Raw genomic sequence first — 23,213 nt, forward strand, 5'->3', positions numbered from 1 at the left:
GCCAGGAGCTAAGGTTGTGATATGGTATCTATCAGATGTCTCCCTTTTCTAAACTAACAATCTTTTGCTCTACTTATACTCCCAGAGTTCTTAATATCGTATTTGAGTATTTCTGGATTATTCAGTTTCTCAATAGATATAAAATTCATATATGAAAAACAAATCCAAGTAATATCTAATTTTATACTGCAAGCAATCATGTGAAATGAGTGTTATGGTATCCACTTACCAGATAAAGACAGTTAAGTCTAGATGGGCTCAGGACTTTGTCCAAAGGCACCTGTAAAGTGGCAGATTCAGAACCTTAATTCAGATTTATAAGATGCTGAAGTTGTTATGACTAACCAATAAGGTTCAATCAATCACTGTCTTGTCATTTGAATGTACATTATTTGAAAAATGTGAAATAAATTTTCTAACCTCCTGGCTTTAGATAGTCCAGACAGATTCTCATCTCTCAACATGGCAATAGAGAATTTGGGATTTAGGTGGGTGAGTGTTTCAGCCTTGGCCACCAACAAGCAGCTGGTAGTAAGTGAAACAAGGACCTTGAGTTAGAAAGAAATGTATCTGGCATTATTTCTGGCTTTGTTTCTCTAAAAATTCCTCTCTTACATGCAGTATTTTATGAAAAGGAGAATTTGAGGACAATCCAACATGATGGTTAAAACAGCATTGTTGAACAAGGCTACCTATTTTAAATAGATCTGAGACTCTGAGAAAGTCATAACCCAGGTCTCTGTAAATGGATACAGTAATAGTGTCTCATTTGTAGGGTTATTGAGAGATGTAAATGAAATAACTTACATAAAACAATTAACCGTTTGGAGTATTTGTAAAGCAGCTCACAGTAGTCCCAGGAGGTAAATGGTAATCAATACATTCCAGTCCTCCCCTCTGCTGCTTGTTCCCCTGCTATCAATGTTCACACCAAGGAAACATCCTCCCCAGCTTGGCAGAGTTTCTCTCTCTCCCTCCCTCCATCCCTCCCTCTTCTCCTCCTCCTCCCTCCTTCCCTCCCCATGACTTTCATTTGCTTAAACACAGGCCTTTGGGAGACAGGTAAATGAAGACTAGAGGTGTCATTTTCAAGTTTAATAAACATGCAGCCTCTCACAGGGGCATCTCTCATTCCCACTTTCAGTTATAGGCAGTCTTTTCTCAATTACCTGTGGCTAATTTTAATACAACACAAGTTTTTCTCACTTTGCTCTTCACATTCACTGGAGGCCTCCTCCTGAAACCCTGGTGAGAGCTGCTCAGAGAGTACAACTCCATATTAATATTATCCTGAGCAAAACATAATTAGAAAGCTTAATCAGCAGCCTTAAGATAGTGTAAAACTTTCTGAAGCCATCAGTTTTGTGTGTGTGTGAAGTGCTGGGATATCTGCTTTTGCAAACATGTTTATTTGCTTTGAATTAGTCATGTCACTGTTTTCCTTCTTCAGTGTTGGAATTCAAAAGGATTGGCTCTCTGTTGATTCAACTGCAGAGGTGGGCCACGTAATGCTGGTTTTCTAAGTCCAGAGTTACCTGAATATACCCATATCTGTTCACTGTATATTATCATAAGCTATTATTGTTGGGGAAACAATGGGAGACTTGAGTATTTGCAAGAGACCAGCTAACCCAGAATACATGCTGTCTGACCTTTTATAGAAAATGCTTGCTGACCACAGCAGCCCTAGAGAAGTTCTTTCCCCACCCACCACTAATCAGCATAACCTTCTTCCAGACCAGCAGGTGGCTGAGATTGTGCAGGAATGGATGCTGGGCTCATGAAACAGCCTCATAGATTATGAGAATTTGTAAGAGAGCAGGACTGCAGGTGGCCTTCCTGAGTTACCTGTGCTCATTGCTCTGACAGGTAGGAACTTAGAGAACTGTGTCCTGCATGGTTGAACCTTTGCCTGTAAGCCTAGCTGATCCTTCTGATGGGAAAATTGCTGTGTGTTTGGGAAGGTGTCCTTGCACTTGTGATGACAGAATTTCACAAGTCACAGGTCTTGAGATCTGCCTTTTAAAATGAACTTGTACTTTAACTTGATGTCTATTGTAGATAGCAAAGATGAAATTGGGCTAACCCTCATTTGTCCCTCTACTCATAGTGCAGATTCTTGATTATAATCATAAAGTCCTAGTTGAATAATTTAAGGTAAGATTCAAGAGGCTCTGCTTTATTTTTTTGTTTTATTTTTTTTTTTTTTTAACAAAAACTGCTTACTATGCTGAGCTCATGTTCCTGAGAGTTGTGGGACTGTCACCCGCCAGCATTCCTCCAGCTGCCATTTACTTCTTTCCCTTCTGCCAGGTGTATGAAGAGGGTGATCCCTCCTTGCTGAGGTGGATGCATGATGCTAATCTGAACAAAGCACACAGGGCAGTGAGCATCACTTGAGCTCCTGGGTGCAAAAGCAGCTTGCAGACTCACAGGGGAGAAGCACACAGGGATTGTGAAGGTGCTGTGACAATTAGAAGGCAGCTCTCTCAGGTTTTCATCTTCCTGTTGCTTTGATCATAGTCTGTGTCCTTTATGTCCTTCAAGTCCAGTCTTGGCCAGATGGGCTTCCTAACCAGCTTGTTTTCATGGTACAATGATTCAGACTGTCCTCACCAGGAGACACCTTGTGAAATGACTGACAGCTGGAATTCCCACTTTGGAGCCCTGTCAGTCCCCTACACTCAGAATGCTCCAAATCCACCATCCTGCTCTTCATTACCTGGTGTCTACAGTGATGAAGATTTTGTAACACTGATGTATCTTTCACCTCTTTTCTATATTTTTTCTTCCTTTCCTTCCCACCAACCCCACTCATTTGGTTCTTGCTAGAGTAAAGAAAAGCAGAAATCAGTGTGAAAGAAAGAAGGCTATAGGATGATCAGTAAGTTCTGTTCCCCTATGTTGGGAACTTTACAGGATAAAGAAGACCGAATCAAGATGATGAGTCATGACTGACAGTAGAGCACAGTGTCCCAAGCCAAGGAGGGAACAGATACCTAAACCCTGAGATGGGCCTACTTTGAATTTTTAGGGAGCATCAGTGTGGATGGGTGTAATGAGGAAGAAAAGGGGTGATTTTTGGGTTCAGAGGGCTCAAATCTGCGTGACTTCAAGGCTAACGTCAGGACTGTGGATTTTATTGCTAATGACTCAGGAGCTAGTATTTGCATTGTGAAAGGGTTACTTTGGCTTTGTGTTAACAATCAGAAGCACTTTCAAAAATCTCCCTCTTGATGTGTAGCCAGAAGCAGAACTCATCTCAGGAAGTTTGTTCATAACTCAAGTGTCTTGGAACAGTGGTAGCAGTGTGGGGAATGTGGGTTTCTGGCAAATTACTGAATGTATTTTGAAGGTAGAGCCAATCACATTTCAAATGATGCACTAGATGTACAATTTGAGAAAAAGAAGACCAGGATGACTGAATTATTCAATATTTGACAAATCTAAGGTAGTAACGTCTTGGGAGGGATTATGTAGACTTGAACATCATTTATTTGTTTGTTTGTTTGTTTGTTTGTTTAAAGGATAGAATTTACAGAGAAAGAGGCCTTCCATCCACTGGTTCACTGTCCAAATGGCTGCTTCACCCAGAGCTGGGCTATTCCACAGCCAGGAACTAGGACATTCTTTCAGATCTCCCATGTGGGTGCAGATTCCAAGTGCGTGAGCCATCTTGCACTGTTTTCCCAGGCACATTAGCAGGGAGCTGCATCAGAAGTGGAGCAGCCAGGTACTGGAATTGACACCCATAAGGGATGCTGGCTACACAGGTGGTCCTTTAGCAGCCTTAAATCAGTATAAATCAGGAGCAATAGCTCCTGCCAGTTTGGTTTAAGCAATGTTAAGTTTGGTGCCTTCATGTGGGATAATGAGTAGACCATTCAACAAAATATTCTGGAGTTCAAGAAAGATATCCACTATTAAGAGCATAGTCCACCATGTTTTTTCCTGTGGAATTTGAATGTGCTAAGGTAGTGGATATAAGAGGTTGGGCAATAAGAAGGAATTAATTTAAAAAAAAAAACGGAACCTGGGGATAAGAAAGACATGCCATAAAAGGAGAATCAGAATAGTGATGTTCTAAAAGTGAGAAAAATGTTGCATGAAGGAAAATAATGCAATAAATACAATGTGTTTGGCAGGACAGATGAAGACAAGTGAGTGATGTCATGTTGGACCTTGAGAATAATTATTCCAGTGGAATTAAAGAAACCAAAATCAGATTTGAGAAGGTCTTGGCAAGAAATAAAGGAGAGAATCTGAGGGCAGTAAGAACAGACAACTCTTGAGGATAAGACATAAAGTAAAAGAGACTGGTACAAATATCTCGAAAGAAATACGGACTCTAGATTTTTCAGTGCAAAACTGTCAATATATGTGAAAGAAGATGATCTTGGGGGGGAGGAGAAGCTTGAGATGCTGAGTTGCAGTAGAAATTGCTGATGCCAAGACCTAGAGGAGAGGGGATAGGAGTTAGTGTACAATGGAACGAGCAGCATCACTCACAACCAGAGCATGGACCTTCTAGGTATGTAGGGCTGCCACCCATTTTTCTATTACCCCTTCAATATGTTGAGAACTGGCAAAAAAAAAAAAAAAGATCAGTGTAATGATAGCCAAGATACATTTCCCCAGGGTAGGCACACAGTCAGTGTGTGAATGGACTGTTTATGATCTGTAATTCTCATGCATCTCTCAAGTAAAGCTGAAGCTACAGATGTTCAGCCTGGCTCATCCCCTGCCAGCTGGTCCATGAACACCAGCCCATGGCAGTTGTCAAGAGTTCTCTCAGCCAGACACTGAGATAGTTCCAGATGGGCTGGGGCTGCCAAAGGGACTGGCCTGTGAGGATAGCAGAAACCATTTACAAATCATCACTAGAATGCTTGGGTGTCACTCTGGAATATCAGGATCTCTTGGTGCAACATGTAAATTGAAGAAAAGAATAATGCTTGCATTTTTGTGACACTTGACCCAAAGTTCTAGCCAGGTGTTCAGATACACTCTTCTGCGAGAATGGAAAGTTGTGGTTTGAAGGCAATGAAAGAGGAAGGTACCCACAGTTGGACATTAGAGATGCTCTCTGTGGAGCTGCAGAGAAGAGAAACCCAAGGAAAGAACCCATGGAGGCTGTAAGGACTGGTGCTGCCCAGAGGATAGGAGAATACCACTGAATATGAGTGCCAGTAGAGGAGACTGTGCCTGGAAACAAGGAGACACTTCCCTCCAAATGCACAAACATGTCTGTAAATGGTGATTTGTATTTAAAATTTTACATATATAATCATAAGTGAGAATTTTTGGCCCCATCCTGTGTAATACTCTGATGAGTTGGTTTGGAAAGCATGTGTTGAGCAATGAAGATGGGGGACAGTTCTTATCTCTGTAAATTAGCATCAAGGAATCTCATCCTAAAGAAACCTAGGAGACCTGCTCTATTTAATTCAGCTTCTCATAATCCTCTTCTCAGGTGTCCCCAAGAAAAGTCACTTTAAATGTGACTACTGTAAGGATATTTTATGTTACTGAGGGGGTAGCTGAATGCAATAGAGCAACGATTTAGCATGGTCTGCTGACTGGTAGAGATAGGGAAGGGAAAGCAGAGGAAAGCAGTTGTGAAGTTCTACCTACGGGGAAGCTGAGTACTAGTGATGCAATGAGCTCCTGCAGTGAGCATTTGAGGGCGTTTGTGGCAGTCATCGAAGCAGCTGTGTCATCCCTATTGCAGAGTTGAGTCCAAGACAGGGCCTGGCTTGCAGGACGTGGAATAAGGGTCAGTTTATCAAGGCGGGGATTCAGGTTCAGGAAAACTAAGTGAAAGTTAGGAAAAGACCAGACATGGGAATAAGGTAAGTCTTCAATTAATATTCAGGATGGACTGGACACTAGCTTATCTTGACCACGTGAGACATACCTGCTTTATCAGACATCCTGAAATAGGCTTCAACAGCAGCAACTTGACCCAGGAGTCTGCCATCAAAAGTAGCTTCAGCTCTTGGCCTTTAAGGGCTCTGGGAGCAACATGCCAGACCATGAAACCATTCTGATCTCAGTGAGATCAAACAAGGTAGCTTTGCTTAAGCCCCTTGCCTTCTGGTCATTTCATTTTCATCAATAACTGGGTCATTCCCAGTTTTTGTTCTTAAAATTAACTATATTAATTCCAATCAGAATCTTGAAGACTCAGATATTGCTTTCTTAGCAAAGCATATAATGAACCTATTTTGTGTTCAAATAAATTTTAAGAGGCAACTTAAAGATCACTGGATGTGAAACCAAGAGGGTCTGAGTTTATTAATCCATGAGTGCTTGTTAATTGAGAGGGTCAGTACGTTATTTCAGCTTCATCCACTGACAAACTTGGAATGGGAACATACCCTTGATGAACGAATGTGATGCACACATGGAATATTCTTGTTATTGCTATTATTATCAAATTAAAGCAGTGCACAAAATCGGATTTGAATTTGAAGCATGCTTGACTAATAGCTCAAGGCCCTTTTCTTTGCTCTGACCCTTCCCCCCCCCCATTACTACAGTTTATCTGCTGACTGTCATGTCACATATGCCCAAATTAGGATGTATGTGTAGGTGTGAGGCGATCCATTGCTCCTGCACAGTGACAGAGGGAGGTGTAGCGGAAAGGACAGTAGCCATGTGTATAGACACTTTAAATCTCATTTTGACTTTACCTTGGAGCACTAAGCGTCTCAAGAACAGATGATGCCCCATGGGTTTGCCATGAGAAGAAAGCAAAATTCTATAGGCAAAAGTAGTGGCATGTGTAATGCTCAGCAACTAGTGGGTAAGACATGAGATTCTAGAAGTACTAGCCCCATCATTTGCCTTTACTTCCCCAGTCATTACTTCTACCAGGTACTCCAGTGTAAGGATTCAAGTGTTGGTCCACACATTTCCTTCAATCTACTATATACACCTCTGTTGGCCACGAGAGAATATGTTAAGCTTTATGTGTTATTCGTCTCTTTAACAGTAGATAGTCTGTGGTTTTAAAACACTGACATGAATGATAGGAAATATGTTAACATGTTAATAGGCAGATATACGTTAAAGTTTGAAAATCCTGCAATGTTCCCTGTGACAAATAAATTATTGGTCCTACAGATTGGAAGGGACATTTTTAGACCGAGGCTCAGTCGTTCACGGTGAAGCTGGTTTGATGGATTCCCGTCTGCTGAGTGGGGTGCCTGCCCTTTTCTCACCTCCAGAGAAGTGATTTTTCATCAGAAGAGAAACCTGTCACACCTTTGAGCTGCCAAGCCATAAATCTGCTTTCCACTAACCTGCTAATAGTTTTTCTTGCCACCTTTCCTGATAATCCGGAGTAATTGTTATGAAATATGGGTTTGTTCTGTCGTTCCCAGCTGTGGCCCCTCTGTCCTCTGCCAGTCCCAGAAAAAAGCAGAGGCAGTGTGCTTGTTGCTGGGTGTTACAAGAGGATGCTGTTACCAAGAACGTGACATCCTGCTGAACCCCGAGGCACCACACAGCAGCCCTGACATCTGAGCGCCAACAGTCCCTCCTCCCTAAAACCCATCAACAAGTGGCCTCTGGTTTATTCCATGCATTCCCTTTCCTGGGAAGACAGAAAGAAAACGACCCCTGCTTAATCATAAGGAAGAAAACATTCCCTCATGCCTGCTATTGCTCATTGTGCTGAAATACATTGAGCATCTGAAGTTTTCAGGAGTGGTATCAGGTTAAACATTAGATGAAAATGAGCAATCTAATATGTAAATCACCATAAAAACAAATTTACTGAAGGATGTTATTCTGTGAAGAATAACAGATGGCATTGGCCTGGGCAAGACTTAGGAAGTCGAAGAAACCTCTTAGGCTCCCTGTTCCTTACAAAGAAAATGCTCAGACGAGCGTCAGATACTCCTACCCAGCACAGGCTCCTTCCTGCCAGAGCTTGGACAGCCCTGAGTGAAACTCACCAAACCTCTAAACCTCCCAACACCCCTCCAGCACAGATCCTGAAAACTCAATAGGGTCACTTCAGTGTTTGCAAAAAAGAGCCTTTGCAGGCCTCATCTCCACAATATCCATCTGGGTCCAGTGTCCAGTGTCTGGTGACTCTAAGCATTGTCTTCTCATGTAAGTGCACAAGGTCAGTCTTGATGACCTAGCATCACTGAGGTATGAATGCTGTGCAACTCTCCAAAGACGGCTGCTCTGTGGGCATGCACATTTGATTACCTGCAAAGCTTCCGTGGCGTAGTTGTGACAGGTGAATGCAAGACCTTGCAAATCACCTGCAATTACGGCGATAGTAATCATTAGGGATGCAAATTAGAAGGTTCATCCTTTCTGCAGAAGCTTAAATGAAACAGTTTGTAAATAATTGAATATTTAAAAGGAAGCATTCTTGGCAGATGCAGTGCTAGTCTTAACTCTTGGATCTCATGGCGAAGTATGTCTCTCCATTTTGGCTGTCCGTCACCCAGTAACTGAAAATTGGCAAAGTTAGCATGCGATAGGATTACTCCAACAGTGATGTAGCACACAGTTAAAACACATCAATCAACTTCCAATTTTCATAGTTTAACATGGAAAGTAGATTGAGTCAAGTAATCAAGCATTAAGTTAGGTTAGGATTTCTGTTGTTCTTTTCTGAGAAAATGGTAATAAATTTTAACTTATTTTACTTTAACTCTTATACAGGTATAATATGTTTATATAGATTATCTCATTTAATTCACAAACCTCTGATATAAATACTATTATTATTCTCTCCTGTTTTATCCATGAAGAAAGTCAGTTCACAGGTAGGAGTCAAGCCCAGAATATCTGGCATCATTTCTTCATGAAGATTGGATCAGCCGTAGTATATATGTCCTTGATGAATGCTAACACATTGTGGTACACCTGCACAAGTTACTCAGAACAGTGAGGTGCAGGGGTGAGAGACAAGGCAAGCACACGAGGTGAGCATTAGCAAAGAAATACAAGGATAATCCTCAGTTCTCATTTTGCTCAATACCCTCTCCATCTTTTGTATACAATAAATACCATTGAGTAAAAATTGAAACCCAAATCTCCTTATGATGAACAAAAATAAGGACTTTTGAATTTCTAGAGATAAAGCATGAGCAATAAGTTCAGGTTTGTTCCCCCAAATCCCATTTGGTTAAACATGATCCCTTCCTGGCAGCTTTCTTACCTTCATAGATGATGTTTTCTACATCTGCATCACCCATTAATCCCTTTCTGCCTTTTGCTTCTCAGGAAATTTGTTCTTTTTGCTCAAGATTCAGTGTCAGGGTCATATCCTCCAAAAATTCAACCCTAAAAAACAAAGATTATCTATTCAAAAAGCCCTTCTGTTGACCCTGCAGTCATAACATCATGATGGTCTCTGAGCGTTGAACTTTTTCATACAAAGACCAGATCATACTGCCATTTTTATACTTAATTTATAACAAGGTGGCAGATAGATAGCTGATCACAAATGGGCGTGTTCTGACATTGAGCGGTTGTGTTGGGCTTACTTGTAACCAGTCTATCTGCCTAAACTTAGACTTGCAGCACAGGACATGTCCACTTTCACAACTTAGAATGGAACTAAGTTGAACAGGAACTGAAACCCCCAAGGTATAACAGAGATAAACCAGTCCAGCTTCTTCTAATAAACAGGTAAAAAACAAACAAACAAACAAACAAACAAAATAAAAAAAAACAGCACTCAGGTGCACTGAAGAACTCTCCCCAAGGTCTCCAACATATTCAAGAACAGAGTTGACAATGAGATCTGAGTGATTGTTAAGCCAGGGAGGGGTCTTTTCCACTTCCCAGAGTCTTCTTCCAGGGTAGGATATTTTGTTTTCCTGCGAGGCCAACATTCTGTTATCAGTGGACACTTAAGATATCCTCAAAATAAGAAATGAAAACTTAGAAGCAAAGTGAATCCAGTTCCCCACATATTGTTGGAGATAACTTGGAGTCCCTGTTCGCTCACAGTCCTCAATCACCACTCCTGAAACGTTTCAGAAATTCAATTATTGCAGGGCATTGTTTGTTTTTTTCTCAAATAATTTTTCACACACAAAAATCATTTTAAAAGTATTAGAGACAGCTTCTTCAGTCCGAATGGGCAGTCAAGGACGTCCACCATAAGGAAAATTCTCATCTCAGCCAGAATGTTTATGTCCAATAAATCTATTCTGATGAACAAAGTGGCTGTTTTCCCTTTCATACAGTATACTCACAGCTCACAAAGTATTTTGTTGGTAGAAATGTTCACAAGCATTGGTAATCATGCAGCCAGAAATCACTGACATGTGGTGTGTAAGATCCAACCATCACTAAGAAACGAAAAGTTTTAATGGGCAGAAGCAGGTCTACATGGTCAGCACGAGGGTTTGATAGTGACAGCGCCGATACCTTCCAAGAAACAAGAGCTATGTAAACAAGAAGATGTGCTCAAGTCCAACTCCTACTACCTTTATGTAGTAACTTGTAAATTTTGACAACAGATTTAATTCTTTGAGCCTCACTTTCCATGCAAGGGCAAGGTAATGAGAACATTCATGGTATCTAGATTTCATTCTAAGTATCAGATTAACAGCAGTGAGAAAAAGGAAAAACAAACAAAACTAGTCTCATTAAACCTATATTTTATTTTTAAATTTTTATTTATTTACTTTTTTATTTGAAAGAGAAACACGCAGAGAGAGACCTTCCATCTACTGATTTGTTTCCCAAATTGTTGCATGGCTGCAGCAGGAGCAGACTGAAGCCAGAAGCCCAAAACTCAATCTGGATCTCCTACTTTGGGGATAGAGATCCCCAATACTCTGGGCATCACCCAACTCCCATGTTACACATCAGCAGGAACCTAGAATTGGAAACAGAGCCCCTTAGGCAGCATCCTAACCACTGTGCCTAACACCCAACTTCCGGCTCACATCTTCATGGTGGGAGACAGTGAACACGAAATAACAGGAAGAGGATGCCAGCGCTTGGGAGCTTAAACCAGTGGGTAGAAGATCTCTTTTTCTCTCTGTGTATGCCATTCTGTTTCTGCCTGCCTTGCATTTAAAAGAGTAAATATTTTAAAAAGAGATGCATTTTGTTTTCTGATTAGTATAGTGGGGAAAAGTACAGCTGGAGGAGGGAGTATTTAAAGAATAATTTTAATGAAGTGATCAGGTGTGGCGTCACTGTAAAAAATGACACTGGAAAGAAGGATTAAAACATTGGAAAGAAGGTTACAAGGTAAAGCAGTGAATCAGGTAGGTACATGAAAGCTCAGGGCTCTAAGCACTGAGAAAGACAAATTCAAAAACCCTGCAAGTGCTGTGTTCAAAAACCAACACAAACCTGTATCCCATGAACAGTGGGAGTGATAGAAAATGAGTATCAGAGGTGAGAAGCAGAGAGCCAAATCTTGTAGGATTTTTTTAAATCATTATGAGAACATTGGTCATTTTTTTTTTTTAAGTGTGTTAGGGATGATGGATTTTGTTGGTATTTTGAGCATGAGAGTGATATGGGCTTACTACATGTTTTAAAAATTGTTGAAAATAAATTACAAATGGAAAGGTATGGAAGGAAGCTTCCATACCAGTTAAAGAGACCATTAAGATAATCTGTGTCAGACATGATGATGGATTAGAGCTTGTGGATAGCTACGGAAAGAGAAGTGTTGAAATCCTAGCTATCTGTACAGGCAATGGTTCAGGATTTATGACAAATAGAACCTTGATGTGGAGGGAGATCCATTAATAACATGTAAAGGTTTTTTAGGTGAATGATTAAAAAGACTTGTCATTAACTGTGATGAAGAAGACTGTTGAGAGAAACAGGTGTTCGGCTTTAGATGGCTGACGTTTGAGATCACCAGTAAACACTTAAGGGTGACAATCAGTAAGTGATTGAGGCCACGTTGTGGATAACAGGTGTAGATTGTGGGTTTAAATCTGCCTAGATGCTTTATAAAGCTTTGCAGGAGCAAGAGATCACTGTCTTCTAGGGAGTTGGAGCTTACGTGCTTGGTATGAAGAGGTAGGTGATACAATAGTAATGCTTGGGCAGTGCCTCCTGTGTATCAGCCCTGCACTGTAAGTGCTTTCATGTACGCTTAAGTTTTAGGATTTTAGGATTCAGAGCAGAGGCGACTAGTTAAAGTGGGAAAATCTTTATTTTAGCGAGGACAGTACGGTGTGGGAGGGAATAAAGAGAAAGTGGAGGTAGAGCCAAGCAGAGGGCACAGATTTGAAAGTAGAGTTCATCCTGTTTGAGTAGCCGGCGGAGTCTCTGCTTAAGCGGCTTGTTGAGGGAGGTGTAGAGCACGCCAGGGACCCAGATACAGTAGGCAGTTTGTGTGTGTGGAGGGGGTTGGTACAGAATGGCTCCTTGGAGAACTTCACAGTCTTAGCAGTTTAGAATGTCTCCAGGTGCCAGGCTTTCCAGAGCAATAAGCATTCCACTAGCTTTAGTATCTCTTTAGTATCTCTTCTCAGTCTGGGGGTTCAGGCCTAGTGTTTTCAAATATATATATAGTCTCCTAAAGATTAAAATTATCATTACCTTCGTTACATAGATGAGGAAACTAAGGGAAAGGAGTAAAGTAACTCTCAGGATTATACACCTATTGAACTGTGTAGCTCAACTTCCAACCTGAGCGTTCTGGATTCTTTTTTTCTAACCCTGCTTGTTGGTATCCTGGAAGGAAAATTCCATCCAGAGCAAACCGAGAAAGGACATCCAGTGAGGCTGTAGGAAAACCAGGGCAGCATGGAGTTCTGGAAGCTAGAGTTTCAAGCAGGAAGAGGGCAGTCACCTAAGTCAAAAATGCTAGCAGATCTCAAAAGATACAATGATAACAATATGAAAGGTGTTAGATTTTGAAAAAAGTTTGGTTGATGGTTAACTGTAAAAACTAGAATGGAGTGAGTTCAGGAGAAAGGGGAGGAGTAGGTTCTTAGTCTGTTAAAGATGCTAGTTGGGATGCTTGCATACTGTATCAAAGTGCCTGGCTTTATGTCCTGGCACCATTCTCAATTCTAGCTTCCAGGGAATATATGTACCCTGGAGGGCAGGACTGGAAGACCCCAAGTAGTTGGGTCGCTGTTTCACATTTGCAAGATCTGATTGCTTTTCTGATTTCCAGCTGGCCCCAATCCAGCCTCCTCAACCATTGTAGACACTTCAGGAATGAACCAGCAGACGGAGGAAAATGCTCTGTGCTGCTTTTTTGTTGTTGGGAGGGAGTGGAGGGAGGAAGAGAGTTTAGTCAGAGATGTCTGATTGTTCTTGAGCGTTGGTTACATAGAATGGAACATACAGCTGGGCCATAGCTGTGAATGTGGGCTCACCTGAATGTTTCTTTTAAAGATAGAACAAAAAGCATAGAGATGCTTATAGGAACGAGGAGAACCGGGCATAAACTAGTGCCCATATGGGATTCCAGCATCACAGGCAGTGGCTTGACTTTCCTAAGCCACAAGGCTGGCCTCATGGGGGTGGTTTTGTAAATATGGAACTTGGTAAACATTTCTATTTAAGTTCCTGTGCCTCACCTTCTCAACCATAAACTGGGGATTATATGAGCTGTCTGAGATAACATTTAGAAAATACTGGTGTTATGCTTAGCATGAAGTCTGAACTCAAGTTATAGGAGTTTCTTTATCTTCCTCCTTATTACTACAAATTATCAGCATTTACTGAGCTCTTATAGCAGACAGTGTGTTAAGTACCTGGATACACTCCCCAAGGGACTGTTACTTGCATGTTTGTGGTATCTTTTTGATGTTTTAATGGCTCTTTGAAGGAACCACTGTGTGATTGCATTGCTGATTAACTTTTAAAGATTCATTTACTTTGATTTGAAAGGTAAAGTCACACACACACGGACTTCCATCCACTGGTCCTGTCCCTGAAATGGCCACTATGGCTGGAGCTGAGCCAAGCCAAAAGCAGGAGTTTGGAACTACTTCTTGGTCTCCCACATGGATGTGGGGACCCAAGACCTTGAGGCATCCTCTACTGTCTTCCCAGGCCATAAGCAGGGAACTGAATTGGAAGTGGAGCGTTTGGGACCCAATCCAGTACCCATATAGGATGCTGGTGCCACAGGTAGAAGCTTAACCATGGTGCTGGCTCCAGCTGATTACTGCTCACATCTTCCCTGTCTATATTACAGTTCCTTTATAGATCAACTCTCCCTTTATATCAGCAACATCTCTGGTCAAGGTTTTTCAGCACTGGTCCATTCACTCTTTGTCAGTGGGAGAGAGATGACCATGGCACAGAAGCATACTTTCTATCTTGCTGGCATGAGATAAGACATAGCTGCATCAAACCATTTGCTAACTCTGGCTCTAGTTTATGTTGATATTGTTGAAACTATCTCCATGTAGGAGGAAGCAGGAGTTGATGTTATTCTGATGGCTAAGACACAGGACAAGTTTTCTGCTTTGGGCTGATGGAAGATAATAGCGGAATCAATAATAACCAGCCCTAAACATCCATGTCCATAATTAGGAAGAAGTTAGGATAAATGCCTCAGATGTCTCTATGGCATTAATATAATCTTTTGCCATTCACACACCCTCCGTTTTACTTTCGGAAATGAATACAGATTTCTCTATGGAGAGTCTGCCTGTCAAAATCTTCCAAGAAAAACCCCAACACTCCCCAGTAAAGAGGTATAGTGGAACAGGTTTTCATTCTGTGCTCCCAAATCATCATCTTCAGCATAGCAGAAAGAATCGGTGCCTCACTGAAGAGTGATTTTGACCCATTTGTGACTCAGTTTTTCTAAATGGAAGCAGATATCCTCCGGTTTTCTCATGCTTGAGACCTAGAAATTCAGGCTGCCCTAAATGTGCAAAGAATTATAATCTGATTTTCCAAACAGTGCCATGAGCCTCAGGTATAAGTCTAACATTTCACAACACCACAAGTCAAGAGATGGAGTCAGCAGAAGGTACAAATGTTGCTGCAGAGTTTGCAGCAGGATCTATTTAGCTAGTCTGAGATACCTACTGGCTGATGGGCATTGCCTTGGGGTAGTTAACATACATCATCTGACTTCTCATAGCTCTCCTACAAGGTCATTGCTATTATCCTTAGCATACAAATGAAAAAACAGACTTGAGAGAGGAAAGCATTTTTCCCCAAATTCACACAGAGAGCTTCATCTACTTTAATTTATAGAAGCCCTATTCTATCTAAAAGCCATTAACTTTAGCCACCAAAACATCTTGCTTCCTCACTGATCTCAACGTTGTTTAATTTGAATTTGGGATTATAGAATTCCTTGGTAGCACTGTGCTTTATGATGTCCACTTGACTTGACCTGGAGTCATGTTTGAAGCTATAAGTTCATAAACAATGTCATTTCAACTTGGTTAGGCTCCCAGTGCCAACAGGAGACAGATGATCTACAGCCTCATATAATATCAGTGAAAGCTTATGTGTTACTTCATAGTCTTGGGTTGCCATCCCCTGGAGTGTTTTGATGCGATCAGTTGTCAGGTGCAGGTCTGTTTCTCTCCTCAGAAGCCCAGCCACTGGGAGATGACAGCCCCCAAGCCCTGCCTGAGTTAGAGGAGCTATCGAACTCCGGGAGTGACAGAAACGCATTGGTGTTCATCTGGGGAATCTCAAACAAAGCAGCCCAGAGGAAAAGCATCACTGCCAATGAAGGCTTGTTTCACTCGGAACAGGAAAAGCTGCATCGACGCCCGGAGCCTGTGCACAGGCTGGGCAGAAGCAAAGGGAGGCTGAGGCTGCTGCGTGTGAGTAGCATTTGATGAATTCTCTGCGGTGGGGGACAGGGTGCTAGGGAGGGGGCTTGACTGTGAGGTGGGTGTGCACGTGCTGTTTGGGGCTTTTTGCACCACTTGATAGTGGAGTGGGAGGGGAGTGATGATGTACACAATTAACAAGTGCATTTAGAATCTGCTCTCCTTCCGAAGAGGAAGTGCAGGAGTGTGCCCCGCAGGCACTTGCATTGTCTTCCCCTGATCCTAAAAAAATGTCAACAGCAGGTGGGGAGTGTGTTCTTTTGTTTTTTGTATCCTCAAGCACGGGTTGCGTGATAGAAAGACATCTGGACCCTTTGGGGAGCGGGAGGGCTCCCCAGAGCGCCACTTTGTCAAGTTTCTTTAGCATATGTGGGACTGCTGCTTTAGAGGGCTGTGTGCATCCCACCAGTTGCAGAGGACTGGGGGTGACCGATGTAATCTGTTGCTCAGCTGGAGTTGGCTAAAGTAAATAGCACTAAATTCAGTGTGATTTAACCTCTTAGTTATCATCTGTTAAATTCAGTGTGCATACCTGAAGTGTGAAAAATCATGGGCTATATTTTATGCATACTCTCAACCCATGACAAAAAAGCAAGTTTCTCAGCGTCAAACTTGTGGAAAGTTGTGTGTGTGTGTGTGTGTGTGTGTGCTTGTTTAATCAGACTCTGGAATTTTCTATCTGTAAACAATGAATCAATTGAAATTGAAAGGATATAAAAGAGGATGGTTTTGCTCTACAGCGTTGTGGGACCAGCAGAAGCTTGTCTTACTCTAGTGAGCTGATGTATGCCTTTGGGTAATGGTTGTTACCGATACTAAATAATGTACTTGCAAAGGTGTACCTGGTCATGAACTTGATTGTATTCCGGATATCCAAAGGCGTGGCCACCCTTTATTTCAAGACTTTGATACTATTGGAAATGTCACACTGAATGTTTAGCTGCTCAGGCATGTAAGCAAATAATGCAGATTCGTTTTCTTAAGGAGGTGAGGAAAAAGAGGGAGACAGACGAAGGGGCACTTGTATTGAGAGCCAGCTTTGAGCAGCTGTTCAAGAGAGTGTAAGAATCTGGGGGGGCTTCATGCTGGGACTTGGCTGGGAGGAGAGCAACCAGCCGGATGCTATTACACAGAGGGGTCAGGGCTCCAGCTCCCAAGTTGCTGTGGGTTGTGTAATGAAATATGAACCAGGGGACAGGAGCTGAAGAGAGGAAAGAACCATCTGTCTGTGACAGAAATCGCTGTGCTGAGGCATCCCCTCCCCCACTGCTCCCTGCAGTCCTCCTCAGACCCAAGAGAACACTGGGGCAAAGAGATGAGTGGCAGGGGCTGTAAGAGGCTCTCCTGGTGGAGAGTTACATGTTTGGGACCTTCACATCATCTGTATGTGTTAATGGTGCAGAGGTATGCTTTGGCAGACAAGTTGATAACTTGAAAAAGCCAGGGAAAGCTAAGGAGATGGGACAAGATGGATAACCTGAGGCTTGCACTTTGTTACTGTTCAATTGTGTCCTTACTAGGAAAATGCTTTACGGAAACATTCTAAAGTGTTCTGTAAGATAAGTTCTCCTAACCTGCCCTCTTAACACTTCATTTTTTTTTTCTCTACTCTAGTATTTGTCCATGTAAGCCCTTTTGACAATTTAACCATAGTCTTAAAAAAAGAAAAAAAAAACTCACTTGTACTGCTATTTGCCCTTTGTATTATTCCATAATACTTTCCCATATTCCAAAACAACTCTCACATAATGCTGTTAATTGTGGCTGGATTAAATGGGTTAATCCCCTCAATGGATCTGACACAATCCGTTTAGTCCTGGGTGGTGTTTAAATTGCTTCTGTTTTCTCCTGCTTGTAATGCTATTATGAAAATCCCTCCCCCCACCTTTTTTTTTTTTTTAGGAAAAGTTGTTTTAGAGGGGATGAATTTTCTGCACTGTTATCACTAAGCTAAAAATGAACCTTTTGTAGCTTTCATACGTGTTTCAGAGAACAGTTTGGCAAGCTATTTCTGTAATCCCAAACCATCAGTAGAATGGTCTAGATCAATTTACCTACCAGATTTATGAATATTAAATTTATTTTTCTTTCTAAATTGGGAGCCATGAAAAGGTGTTGCTTTAGAGTCAGGCAGCAGCATCCTGCATGGACCAAGCCTGCATCTGCCTCAGGCTCCTCACTGTGGCAATACCCTGCCTGAGCATCCAAGCTTCACCCCTTCCATTTCTGCAAGGAGCAAGGAACGCAAGGGTGAAAGCAGTGCATGCTGTACCAGGGAACCCACAGAGAGAGGAGCAGGGAGCCACAGGAGAGCATCCAGTGGATGCTTAGGTCCTGGCTCAGTTCTTTCCCTCCCCTGACTGAGCCAGTGTTAAGGTCAGCTCCCTTGTTGGGCAAGATAGGCACTTAAAGACTGCCAGTGGGAGAACTGGAGTCCTTGGGGAGGCAGGCATGTTTTATGGTCTTCCCTGGTCCTCACTCTTCTCCCAAATGAACATCATTTAATATCAGAGGCTAGACTTCAGCTGGGTATTTCTGAATCTAACTCCAGGCAAATAAGAGCTGTAGAGTACTTTTTTTTTTTTTTCAGTTTCTACCTCCTGTAAGAATCATTTTTATCAACACTTTTATTTCCTCCTCCCTTGTGTCTCATCAATTTAGAGATTAGTCTGTGTTTCCTGACCTCCTGCATAGCTCACTGTAAATTGCTTCAGTGCTAATCTCTTTTGTTCATTCAATAATTGTTTGTGCAAAGGCCAAGAATGCTCAGTGAGAGCTGCACAACAGCTCGGCAAATGCTCACCCACCCTGACCTATGCACGTGGGAGATAGTGTCTTGGGAGCAAGATTTTCCTCTCCTAGATAAGTGGATTTCATCAATCTCTTCTTGTGAAGCTGTATTAACTTTTTCAGTCTTTAAGGACTTACTGTAAGAAGCACCATTTCTCTAGGCTGGAGGGCCCTGGGAACCCCACTCACACAGGAGTCTGAGTTCTGTGAAGGTGAAGGGTCAGTGGTTTGAGAAGGAAAGGAGGCTCAGCTTATCGTTCCAAGAAAATAAGGCTCTTGTCCTCAAAGGGGAGGACTTTACATGTGCTTGACACTCTGCGATCTTCATCATATCTTCGGTTGAAGGTGGAGCTTTTCTGCAACATCACACTCTGGAAAGCGAAAAGGTGGTGTTTGCTCTGTTCAGCAGGACATATCCAGTCTTTGATCCAGTAAGAGCAGCTTCCTTCACCTGGGTTTGCTGTATGCTGGGCCTCATTTTAAATGCTCCATCTACAGTATTTCATTGAGTCCTCACAGCAACCCTATGTGGTCTGTACCATTATAATTGCCCTTTCCCAGATTTATAGACTGACAGTAGGTTTATGCTGAGGAATCACTGTCTTTTTCTGGGGACAAATATCCTGCAGGACTGAAGTTGGAGTCCAGATAGTCCAGTTCACTCCACAGTCTGTGTTCTTGACTATCAACTCATTTAATACGTGTTGAAGAGTGATTAAAAGTCTAAAGAAATGTAGAAATGTGATCCTACATTGCACCTAGCAATAATAGTAATGACAGTGATGGTGGCACTTACCACAATAGTGACTAACAATGTTCACTGTGCACCAGACAAGCTTTGTGAACATTTTGAATAAGCACTTCAATTTAATACTTGCAACAGATTTATACGACCATGGCTGTCACTGTCTTTACATCTTTTTTTTTTTGCCAGTGAGAGAATTCAGGCTCTGAGAGATCATGCTGCCTGCCCCAGGTCATACAACTAGTTAGTCTGACCCGTGTCTGTCACCTGTGACCCCCAACTCACCAGAGCACCAACAGATTAGTGTTCCCAAAGGGGTAGAGCAGTAATCAAAAACTCAATACTGTAGAGCTGGAGGTCTGTGGCCTCTTCTGATCTCTTTCCTCTTAGGGCCTTGAGGAGCATTTAGATCACCCTCGCGTGGGTCTGTGAAAAATCAGGTCACTGGCTGTTCTCACTACTGCCAAATGGCAAATTGTTACAGGACTAAGCCTCAGAAAAATTTTGCCATTAGCCAAGTCATTGATGCGTCCTGCTTTCGCACCATGCTCTACATCTAAGCTGTCCAATGTGGCAACAAGCAGCAAATAGGGTTATCAGGCCCTTGAAATGTGATTAATCCAAACTGAAATATGCTGTATGAGGGTGCACACTAGATAGCAAGATTTCAGTATGAAATAGGATGCAAGCTATTTTAATAGGTTTGTCTTGATTACATGTTGATGTTTTGGATACAATGACTTAAACAGAAATATGATTTATTTCTTTTATACAAAATGTGTACAAAAATTTTGTAATATATTTTGAAGCATTTAATATGAAAGGTATTAACTGTTTTTAGATGCACAGGTCAGTGGTGTTAAGTTGAACAACCAGGTGTTAAGTTGAACAACCAATCTCTGGAACTCTATCTGGCAAACCTGAAAATCTGTACCTATTAAACTCTCTGCCCCTCTTAACCCTTGGCAACTACTGTTCTGGCTCTATGAATTTTCTTTCTGGGTTTCTCCTATGAATGAAATCAAAAGAATTAGCCATTTGGTCAATGGTTTGTTTTCCTGAGCCGAATGTCATCAAGATCCACCTGTTGTACCAGTTTCCTTCCTTTATAAGACTGAGTAGTATTCCATCATATGTGTATCATTTTATATTTATCCATCTTTTCGTGGACCCTTGGATTGCTTTCATCTTTTCACCTTTTTTTTTTTTTTTTGCAATGTGGCTACCATAATATGCAAGTAACTGCAATACATTATATACACTCCTCACTCCCATGTCCCAGGCCCTGAGTATCCCTCACTGGCATTAGCTTAGCCTTGCTCTTCTCCCTCCCCGGAACCCTGAGCCAAAAGGCTGCTCCAGCACTCTGTTAACAAGGATATACAAAAGTTGGCACAGTTAGCTGAGTTTTCTGAGACTGAATGTAACAGTAACACTTCTCAAGTGGAATGTTCCTTTTTTTACATAATACATAGGAACACCCAAAATGTTGGGAAGAACAGCTTTTGGGGTGTTTTTTTTTTTTTTTTAGACCAATAACTTTTCTCTATTCACAGGCTAGAAGTGAATGTTATTAACCACCTAACTGGGGAGAGTATGACACCAATAAACATTCAAGTAGAAGTCTACACCAGCTTCTCATAGTTTTTTTTTTTTTTTTTTTTTTTAATAGTTTTTTTTTTTTTTTTTTTTGCTGGAAAACCTTGGAGATCTGGAAATACAAGACACTGGAATGCAATCTGTGTCTTCAGAGTTTCTCATAAATTACAGAATAAAATCCCAAAGCTTAGTGTGGTATCCAAGGTCTTTCTTCAATTTTCTCCAACTGTAGCATTTCCAGGTATCTCAGCCTTGGAGATCCTGTCCCTCAGCCATGTATCTGGTGAATCTTGCTCATTCTCCAGGACATAGTAAATACAAAGACATCCCATGTGAGCAGTATTTCCCAACCCCAGGATCCAGCAGGGATCCAGCAGGACAGATATCTGCTCCCATGATCCATGAAGGAGGAAGAATGATAGCAACATTTATAAATGTGGGCAGGATTAAGGAAACATGGAATGGCATTCTGAAGCTGTCTAGAGCTGCTGCCAGGGAAGAAAGGAGATGTAATTGTTGGGATGTTTCCAAATTGGAGAGACCACTAGACAGAGGCAGTGGCCTGTTGGATTGCAGTAGATCCTGTCATCCTGCAGAGTGACCAGCAGGGAGCTGTCCTCTATCTTCTCGGGCTGTCAGAAAGCTGGAAAACGTGAGTTCCCATAAAGTGAAGGTCATGTACCTTGCCAGCCTGAGCCTAGAACTCAGAACAGATGGGAAAGAGTGGAAAGTGGATGCAAAGGAGCTGACCTGTCTTATGAGCCCATACCATCTCTACAAGTATTCCTTTCCCAAGACTGAATACTGCAGGATAATCCTGAAGCATATTCAGTGTATTTCTGCTATTTGAAAAAAAAAAACACATTTTCTCAACTACATGTTAGACAATGAGCTCTTTGAAAGCCAGGCTGCTTCCTCTCTTCCATACATAAACTTTAAAGATTTGACTGAAATACTTGATAGAGAGTTGTATCACCAAGAGTGAATGAGTACCATCTTTCTAGAATATTACATATTTTGTTCTATAGTTCACTTTAACATCTGATAATCTGTCATGACTCAAACGTGAAAGTTTCTTGACATGTGGAGTTAAGATCACCTCTATTTGAGAAGAAGTCTAAATGGCAAAGTATTCTTAGTGTACCACCAATGACAGCATCATGAAACACTAAGTCATGATGAATTGAGGAACTCAAACATACGGTGGCTGGAATCAGCAGTAAGTCATAACAACCGTGAAAATAAATGTGTGTGCCCAGGAAAAGTTGAGCAGTAACCTGAATGGAAATCTGGCAGCAGGAGTGGGTATGGGTATGGGTGTGTGTGTGTGTGTGTGAGAGAGAGAGAGAGAGGAAAAAAAAGAAATCGTGCCTTTTCTTCATGGACTCTAATCAGATTGCTTGTATAAACTCACATGGTTTAGAGAGACACTTGAAGTTTTAACACTCTGATTATAAGGTGACTGGGATACAGAGTCAGGGGCATGATGGGAAATGCCAGCAAAGACAATGGAAAGTGAAAACTGAAAGGAGAATGAGAAAGGAACATTCAAGGTTGCATTTTGTGCAACTGTTACTGATCCAGGGACAAGAGTTTCTTTCCTCTGCCAATCGGAATGGCCGCCTCACCAGAGCCATGAACAAGAACACATCTCTGAAGCACGTTTGTGTCTTAGGTTTGTTCACTCCAGTGGGCCAATTTGTGATCTGTAGTTCGTATTTGTGTTCCAGGGCTGCCATGACAAATTACTGCAAACTGGGTAGTTTAAAAACCAGAACTCGATTCTCTCAAAATTCTGGATACCATAATCCCAAAGAGGTATTGGCAGGACCATCCTTCCTCTAGGGGAGAGGCTCTGGAGAATTCTTTTTAAAGATTTATTTTTATTGGAAAATCAGATTGTACAGAGAGGAGAGACAGATCCGTTTGATGATTCACTCACCAAGTGGTGGCAACAATTGGAGCCAAGCCAATCAAAAGCCAGGAGCTTCCTCCAGGTCTCCCCTGCAGGTGCAGGATCCCAAGGCCTTGGGCCATCCTTGACTGCTTTCCCAAGCCACAGCAAGGAGCTGGATGGGAAGTGGAGCAGCTGAGACATGAACCAGCACCCAAATGGGATCCCAGCACATGCAAGGCAAGGATTCAACCACTAGGCTATCATGCTGGACCCGGAAGAATTCTTCCTTGCATCTGTGGCTTCTGGTGGCTCTGGTGCTTCTTGCCTGTATGACTTCAGACTCTGCCACATATTCCCTAGACGTTCTGTATCTTCTCTGTGTACCTCAAATATCCCTCCC

At 41.9% G+C, this 23,213-nt stretch overlaps 1 long non-coding RNA gene across 1 annotated transcript in view; it reads left to right on the top strand.

Annotated features, from left to right (window-relative positions):
* LOC131482431 (uncharacterized) overlaps positions 1 to 23,213 on the top strand; it is a 278,217-nt gene that overhangs the window by 111,774 nt on the left and 143,230 nt on the right. Inside the window, exon 3 of the long non-coding RNA XR_009246985.1 lies at positions 15,535 to 15,773. This is a non-coding gene — a long non-coding RNA (uncharacterized LOC131482431). The remainder of the gene's footprint in view (positions 1 to 15,534; positions 15,774 to 23,213) is intronic.

The sequence above is a fragment of the Ochotona princeps genome, chromosome 17 (genome assembly GCF_030435755.1).
Source record: "Ochotona princeps isolate mOchPri1 chromosome 17, mOchPri1.hap1, whole genome shotgun sequence".
Lineage (NCBI taxonomy): Eukaryota > Metazoa > Chordata > Mammalia > Lagomorpha > Ochotonidae > Ochotona > Ochotona princeps.